This window comes from Lactuca serriola, chromosome 5 (genome assembly GCF_051521515.1).
Source record: "Lactuca serriola cultivar US96UC23 chromosome 5, Lser_US96UC23_V15, whole genome shotgun sequence".
NCBI classification, from domain to species: Eukaryota; Viridiplantae; Streptophyta; class Magnoliopsida; order Asterales; family Asteraceae; genus Lactuca; species Lactuca serriola.
In genome coordinates, this window is record NC_136412.1 from 346,308,902 (window position 1) to 346,317,000 (window position 8,099).

Sequence of the window (8,099 nt, forward strand, 5' to 3'; positions counted from 1 at the left end):
GGAGCCATATGGAGTATTTGGAAATCAATGAATGATAGACTAATCAACATGTTGCACCCTACTAAAGTGGCAGACATCATTATGTCTATAATGTATACTAGGTTAAATATACGGGGAATACATAGGTGATTTGTTGGATAGATTGGTGTGCTAATCCCTTTATTGAGCTATAATATCTTCTCTTTGCTTTTCCGTTTTACTATTTTAGTTTTGTACTCACAATCCTAGCATCTTGCTAGGGTTCTTTTTTGTTAATTTTATCTCTGTCTACCCGTTTAAAAATAAAAAATAAAAAATAAAACTAATTAAATAAATGTTTTACACAATATTATCATGAATTTATTTATTTGAAGAATGTTATCGTGAATAAATCTTGCATCATCCAATTCTTCTATTGATATATAGACCATATTATTAAACAATGTTAAAAATCGTATTCATTAAGTTATTTCTTTGAATATTTGGGTGGTTAGTTATAAATATGCATACATATTAAACATATTAAGAAAACCATTTATTATATGAAATGAAAAAAAGGCATGCATCCAATTCTAATTTCTGACTAAGTATAAAAGCAACGATATGTAAAAAAAATGGTTTTTATATTTATCTGTGTACGAAACAATTGACGATGTTATGCTTTTACAGGAATATAACGTTTCAAACAACTCACTGAAACGATTTCATAAAAAACAAAAATTATCAATATAAACAATTTATATACATACTAGTTTATAACACGTAGAAACCACGGTTATAAAATTAGTTGAAATTTTATAGTAAAATCTCAAAATTAATAATTAATTATTTTAAATAAAGTATTAATTACAATATATTTATATTAGTTTTGTGAAATTATAATTGTTGATTCAAATAAATATATATAATTAATTTTTAATATATATTAGACATTTTTTATTTGTGAATTGATGAAAACAATGATATAAAATTTAAAATTTAAAATGGAGAATAAATACATTGACAAATAACATCACATTAATTAGGAAGTATAATAAATTTAAAATGGAGAACTAATAGATTGATAAGTGGCATCATATTAATTAAGAGGTCTAATATAGCGACACATGTCAAAATGACTACTCTTTTATTAGGATAGGAATTTAAAATTCGTTTATGAACATTAGAGTTATTGTTTTTTTACCCATTTCGCACAACTGTTTTATTTGTTATCACTTTTTGTCAAAGTCTTTATTTTTTTTGCTTCTTTCACTCAAATCTTTTATATGTTGCCACTTTTTGTCCTTTCAACAGTTTTACTTCATATCCTATTCTCTTTAAACAATTTCCATTTTTTTTTTGTCGTGGCTTCCTTACTTTTTTTTATCGTCGGAAAAAAATAAATAACAATTAATGTGACTCATGGTTTACCATGGGCACACACTCTGGTTATTAATTAGTTTAAGTTTTGGTGGAAGATAATAAGGAATTATTTTGAGAATTTATGATAACTTCATAAGTTTTAAAATGTCCATCAATTTTCAAAACCAAAATCATCAATATTTTCCAAATGATTCATCTATAAGTTATATTTAGACTAAAAAAAATTGATCATTTTTTTTTGAAATATATATATATATATATATATATATATATATATATATATAGAGAGAGAGAGAGAGAGAGAGAGAGAGAGAGAGATTCAAGTGTTTAAAGTAATTATTGTGTTATTGTATGTATAAATGTGGACCAATCATATTAAAAACCTAGATAGGAGTAAAATTGTAATCTTAGCTTTTAATTAATTTTGGTATTTAATTATTCAAATCATAAACCCTTTAATTTAGGCAAAATCGTTTACATTTACCGCTTTAAAACCCTAGACAGAAAACATCGACCTTTTACAATCAAGCAACTCTCGGACTTGTTGGCAAGTCAAAGCCTTTTTCTCTCTTCTTCTCGGCTCAATCTTGACTCCGTAGTCCGTTTCTTTCTACTTCATCGTCGTCGTTTACCGCCGGATATATCAATTAAATCACATAGACGCCCCACCGTCGAGAAGAAGAAGCCGACGAGTCAGAACTCTACTCCGGCTGGGCCGATTTGACTCACAAGTGCCTCCTCAACATCCTTACCCGCCTCACTGTTGAGGATCGATGGCGAGGCATCTTTCGAATCGCACCCACGTGAATCGTTTCGCTAGTGGACTCCTAAGTTCGAGAGGAAAATAGATAATATGCTCCGATCTGTTGTGAATTGGAGCGATGGAGATCTCGCTTAGATCAGGGTTAGACACTACTCTGATCGCGCACTCTCTCTCTCTCTCTCTCTCTCTCTATCTCTCTCGTTTCTCAAAGGTATTCATACATGCTTTCTCAATCATGCTTTACTTTTTATTTGTTCAAACCAGGGTTTTCCTGAGATTGTTTCATATCTTTATCATCTTCATGGTGTCGATCAATTTTTCCTCATGATCTGCCCTAAACCTAAATCTGCCTGAAATTGATCTTCGATAAATTTGGTATTAACAAAACCTTTCATGTAGATTTGTTTGATTCAGTAGCTTATGTTCAATAGGTTCCTAGAAAACACATTCTGTTCAAGTGTTGTGTTTGTGTCGAAGCCCGATGGTCTTGAATAAGATGATGGTTGGGTGATCTCGTTTGTACATGATGAACATTTGAATATATCTCGCGTAAGTTTATATCAATCTCTTATTACATGTATCGATATTCTTGTGGAGCAAATTGGACTAATGATTCGTGGATATCAATGGGACACAAATTGGCTTCATTTCACAAGTTATCCTAATAGATGCACATAAGTTTACTAGTGATCCAGTTGCAATTATTACCTTGCCATATCGAGTGCCTTATGGTTTTCATGTAGCTTTCATGCCGATAATCTCCTAAATATGTGATGTTGACCAAGTCGAACAACTAACTCAAGTCGTGCTTACAAACAACCTAAGATTATTTGGCCCAATTGTTAATGTGTGTTTATGATTTAGATATTTTAGTGTTGTATAGCCCATCAATTCTATTAGAATGAAATCACGAATTCCAATTCTGTTGGAATGGAATCACGAATTCCAATTCTGTTGGAATCACAAAAGTTGATGCTTGAAGAACGGAGCACAAAATTGAAAATGATTCTAAGCAACATTATTCTTTTAGAATGTATTAGTGTCGTTGTTAGATTTTGATGTTTTCTTTCCCGTTTTAAAAGTTTTTTTTAGTTTTATTTTTTAACAATAAATGTAATTCTTAACAATTGTTACCCGTATTTTATAAGAAATAATGTATTTTTTGTTTTTATTCTTCAATTGATTGTTCAAGAATTTGTTATTCTACAATAAGTTTTTAAAGTCATGATGAAGAAATAGGTTCAAAAATATTTTTATTATTTATGGTTCAAGAATATTTTTATTTTTGAATATACTCATAAACATATTCTGTCAGAATGTCCGAATTAAAAGAATTATAATTCGTAGAATCGAATTTTTAAAAATAATAGAATTTATGATCCCTTAAAAAATGCAATTTTCCTTTATTAATTTTATATTAATTGACTAAACTACCCTTGTAATTAATTAAGATGATATTTTTCAATTATATTTAATTCAATAATATATATTAATCACTTTCTTAAAATAAGTAAATTTGATTGGCCCACATTTATGCATAAAATAACGTAATAATTACTTTGAATATGAATATTTGTGTTTTTTTCTTAATAGTTTTCAAACCCAACACAACAATGAGACTTTAATAGCAACGTTTAAGAAAATCGCAACTAGAAAATGTTAAAAAGAACACAGAAAACATAATGCTTGCATGCATATTTAGATGTACATGTATGCATATTTTTTTTTAAAAAGTTTGTCACTTTCTTTTTAACATTGATCCCTATTAGACGCAACATTTAACGACTATTGATGATCTTGGTTTTGAAAAATAATAAGCAGATCAGGAGTTCTCGAGTTCTTATAAATCTTTAAATTCTCAAAAGAACTTTCTTCGATGAGAGATAACTTAAAGTGATCATATATTTTTATTTTTAAATGAGGCTAATAACATAAAAGTATTTTATATATTGGATTTTTTTTCTAATTTTGACAATCCTTGAGGCATACTTTTGTTTCGCTTTTAGTCTCCGCCAAACGTTAATTATTCATAATTATCATTTTGAAGCTTTTTTACCATATATTTATCATAAAATAATTTTTTAATGTTTAATACTTATTTATTCATTTTAATAATTAAAAAATGAGAGGAACCCCTCTCTCTCTCTCTCTTGGTATTTTGGACTTCAACGTCCCTCAAGATCAACCCCTCACCTTCCACAATCTCTCATCGAGACCAGATGAAACCAAACCCTTTTCCACCATTTCAACTCCATCATATTTGTTCCTCTAAAAATTTCAAAGACCTTTTTGACCTCCATGAAAGCAACATGAAGAACAAGTTTAAGCAAAGGGAAGAACGAGTTGCATATCAGTAAAGACGAAGCTCTGATTTGTAGCGACTTAGCCATCATCTTCATCGAGTTGCAGAGCAAAGCGATGGTGGTTTCCAGTTGCTAGGGTTTGCAATAGATGATCGAAGTCAATCTGCAGGTGAGAGGAAAGGGGGTGGGGTCGTCATTCTTGTTTGAGCTTGCAAACCCTCGTTTCAAAGCTGGAACAACAACATCATCGGGGAAGAAGAGAGACGGGAAGCTGGAACCCTAAATGCTGGGCAGATCTGAAAACCCGTTTGAGCTACCATAAGTGGTGTTGAGAGGAGATAGAGACCTCTGTCATATCTGTTTTTTCTTCAAGATATTAACATATCTGAATCTGGGGAGGGTGATTTTATGGAAGCCATGGTTTTGAACATCAGTTGGGAACCCATGTTCTTCACTTTGTGCAACCTCAGGCGCCCGATTCCACTGCAATTTATGGTTTTGATTTAGGGATTCAAGTTCATGGGAAGCATGTGAAACAACTTAATGTTTGTTCTTGAAGCTCATTTCTAAAAACTTGTTTCCATATATGTTTTAAGGGTTTTCTTGAACCCAGATCTAAACATGATATGTGTTTGAACTCAGATCTAAACATGATATGTGCTTGAACCAAGATCTAAACATGATGTTCTTGAAACTCATTTGGACCTACAAAAATTACAGGAAGAAGAGAGAACTTGACCTTGATCTATGTGTTCTTGAATTTTCATTTTCAGATATCATAAACACATACACGCATAGAGAGAGAGAGAGAGAGAGAGAGAGAGAACACACAGAGAGACCCTTTCATTTTTTTAATTAATAAATTGAATAAATAAGTATTAAACATTAAAAATTGAAAGAAAAATAGAAAATAAATACCCCAATAATATTAAAGTCATGTTAGTTTACTGAGGGACCAAAAAACTAACTTAAAATGACCACGAAATAAAAAAAATCAAGGTTTTGATTAAACTTTAGAAAAAATACATACCACAAAGACTACTTTTACAAATTTGTTTGTCTATAATTGTTTTTCTCTATACCATTTGTATTCACATTTACACCAAATATTAGAACTTATTTGTAATAAAATATTATATGTCAAGTCTATACATGTGAATTTTGGTTTATTTAAAGCATCTCCAACACCCATTAGGGCATTACACTCTATTTATAACATGTAAAAATAAAATAAAAGCTACAATCCATCTCTATTTTATGTTCTATAAATAGAAAAATAAATAATGACACTCTAAATTTGGAGTACAATCTATATTTATAGTGTAAAATATAATTTAAAGAGGCTCAAGATGAAACACTATAAATTTTATTTTATACTCTAAATAGTGTAAAATATAATTTAAAGAGGCTCAAGATGAAACACTCTAAATTTTATTTTATACTCTAAAAATAAAGTGTGGTTGAAAATCCTCTTAGTGCAAATAAATAAATAAATACATAAATAAAGAACAAAATAAGGTTTTATTTTTCAAAATGAAAGAAAAAACATCGATCCTTTTTGTACAATATAAAACTTCAAATATTTACCGACAACAAGAGCTTAAAACATATATTTGACAAAAAAAAATTATTAAGGCAAAATCGTTACGTTGCAGGAGATATATGCACAAAAAAAAATATAAATATTTATGCACATGTTAGTTGATATATTTATTCATATTGTAAATATTAACAAGCTAAAAAACTATATATATATATATATATATATATATATATATATATATATATATATATATATATATATATATATATATATATATATATATATATATATATATAGGTTCAGGTTCATTTGAAACCATTCTAATTTTGTGAGACCGTGAGACCAAATCTAAAAATAATTTTAAAATGCAAAATAAATGGAAAAATCCAAAAGTTCTTTTTTTTTTTTAAATATTATTTTCGGAACTTGAATTAACTAAAAAAAATTTTAAAAAATAAATAAAAAAATGCGTCTCACGGTCTCACAAAATTAGGTTGTCTCACATGAACCTAACTATATATATATATATATATATATATATATATATATATATATATATATATATATATATATATAGGTAGAGGTTCAAATGAGAACCACAAAAGATTAAGAACCCTAAGAACCACTATTATGAAGACTATTTTTCTTATTTCATAATACCTGATGCATTACTCTCGTTTTACAAAAACAAAAGAAATTATCTCATCTATTTCAACCACCTGTGATAAATACCACACGACCACCACTGCCGACGACCCAGTTCCGCCACCATGGCTGCTCCACCATCACCACGGCGCCCACTGCCGCCACCATCATCGACGCCAGCTCCACCTCCTCTACCTCCCTTCCTCTCTGCAGCTTCCAATTACCTACGAGAAACATACATCTGTCGCACAAACTTCAGATTTGGAAGCGCCACTTTCAGATATAGATATGTTGTCACTGCCTCTTCTCGTTCATTACCCCGATTCTCCGTTAACGACCTCAATCTACCACCAACAACTTGGCCTCCTTCAGTTCCATTCTATCTCTAAATTGCAAAAATGTTTCAGATCTGAAGAGAGAGCATTACCACCGACGTTAAATCACCTCCACCACCTCTAGCGTCAAACAACCACCTAGATCTGACAGAGCACTAGAAAGCTTATTTGATATGCTTTGCATGAACACTAAATCTGATGGAGAATGAAGTTATTTGTTGCTTCCAGATGACCGAACACCTCCAGATTTGTTTTTTTAGCCAATCTCCTCTAGATCTGAAGCTAGGAAGCACTCTCAGATCCGGAAACAAGAGTTTTGAAGATGTTTGATGATATGCTCATGAAAAAGGTACGTTTTAAGTTGCGAATGATGTAAATGTGTTATTTCATGTTAGATTTGGTGTTTATATTTGTGGTGTATCTGTATTGTATCTGGTGATGGTGTTTACAAAAAAAAAAAAATCTGCAAAAAAAAAGATGCACACTAGGTGCTTGATGAAATGCCTCAATGAAATTAGATAAATTATTGAGTTGTAAATTTAGTTGTGAATGTTACTGGTAAAGTTTTTTTTAGAGTTAAACAATGAATAAATTGTTAGTATAACATCTCTTTGTATATTTGTTCAAATCTTCTGTTTTATGGTGATTATGGATATGACGTAAATGATGAAAACAACGTGTTTGATGAAATGCTTCAACGAAATTCGGTAAGTTAGTAAGCTATGAATATGTGTTTTTTTTTATATATTAATCTGTGAATATATAAGTTATTAAAATGTGATTATATATTTTGTTTATTCACTAAATTGTGAGATACTATTTGGAATATTGAATTATGTTGTGAATTAATGTCTCAAATATTGAATTAAACTGTGAATTCTGATTTTTTTTATATCTTGATCTGGTTTTTTTTATTCAATAAATTGTATATGTTTTTCTTTTGATGTTTGGTTCTGAAAGATGAGATAATTTATGTATATATTAAATTGTGGATAGTTTGTTTAATACAGTAACATATGAGATTATACTTGTAAATGAGCTATAAATATATCATATTAAACTGTGAATTTTGTGTATTAAGTTGTAAATTTTATTCATGACTTAATATAATAAATTCACAATTTAATACATAGAAATGTCTGCATATATGAACGTATAAATGTAACTTT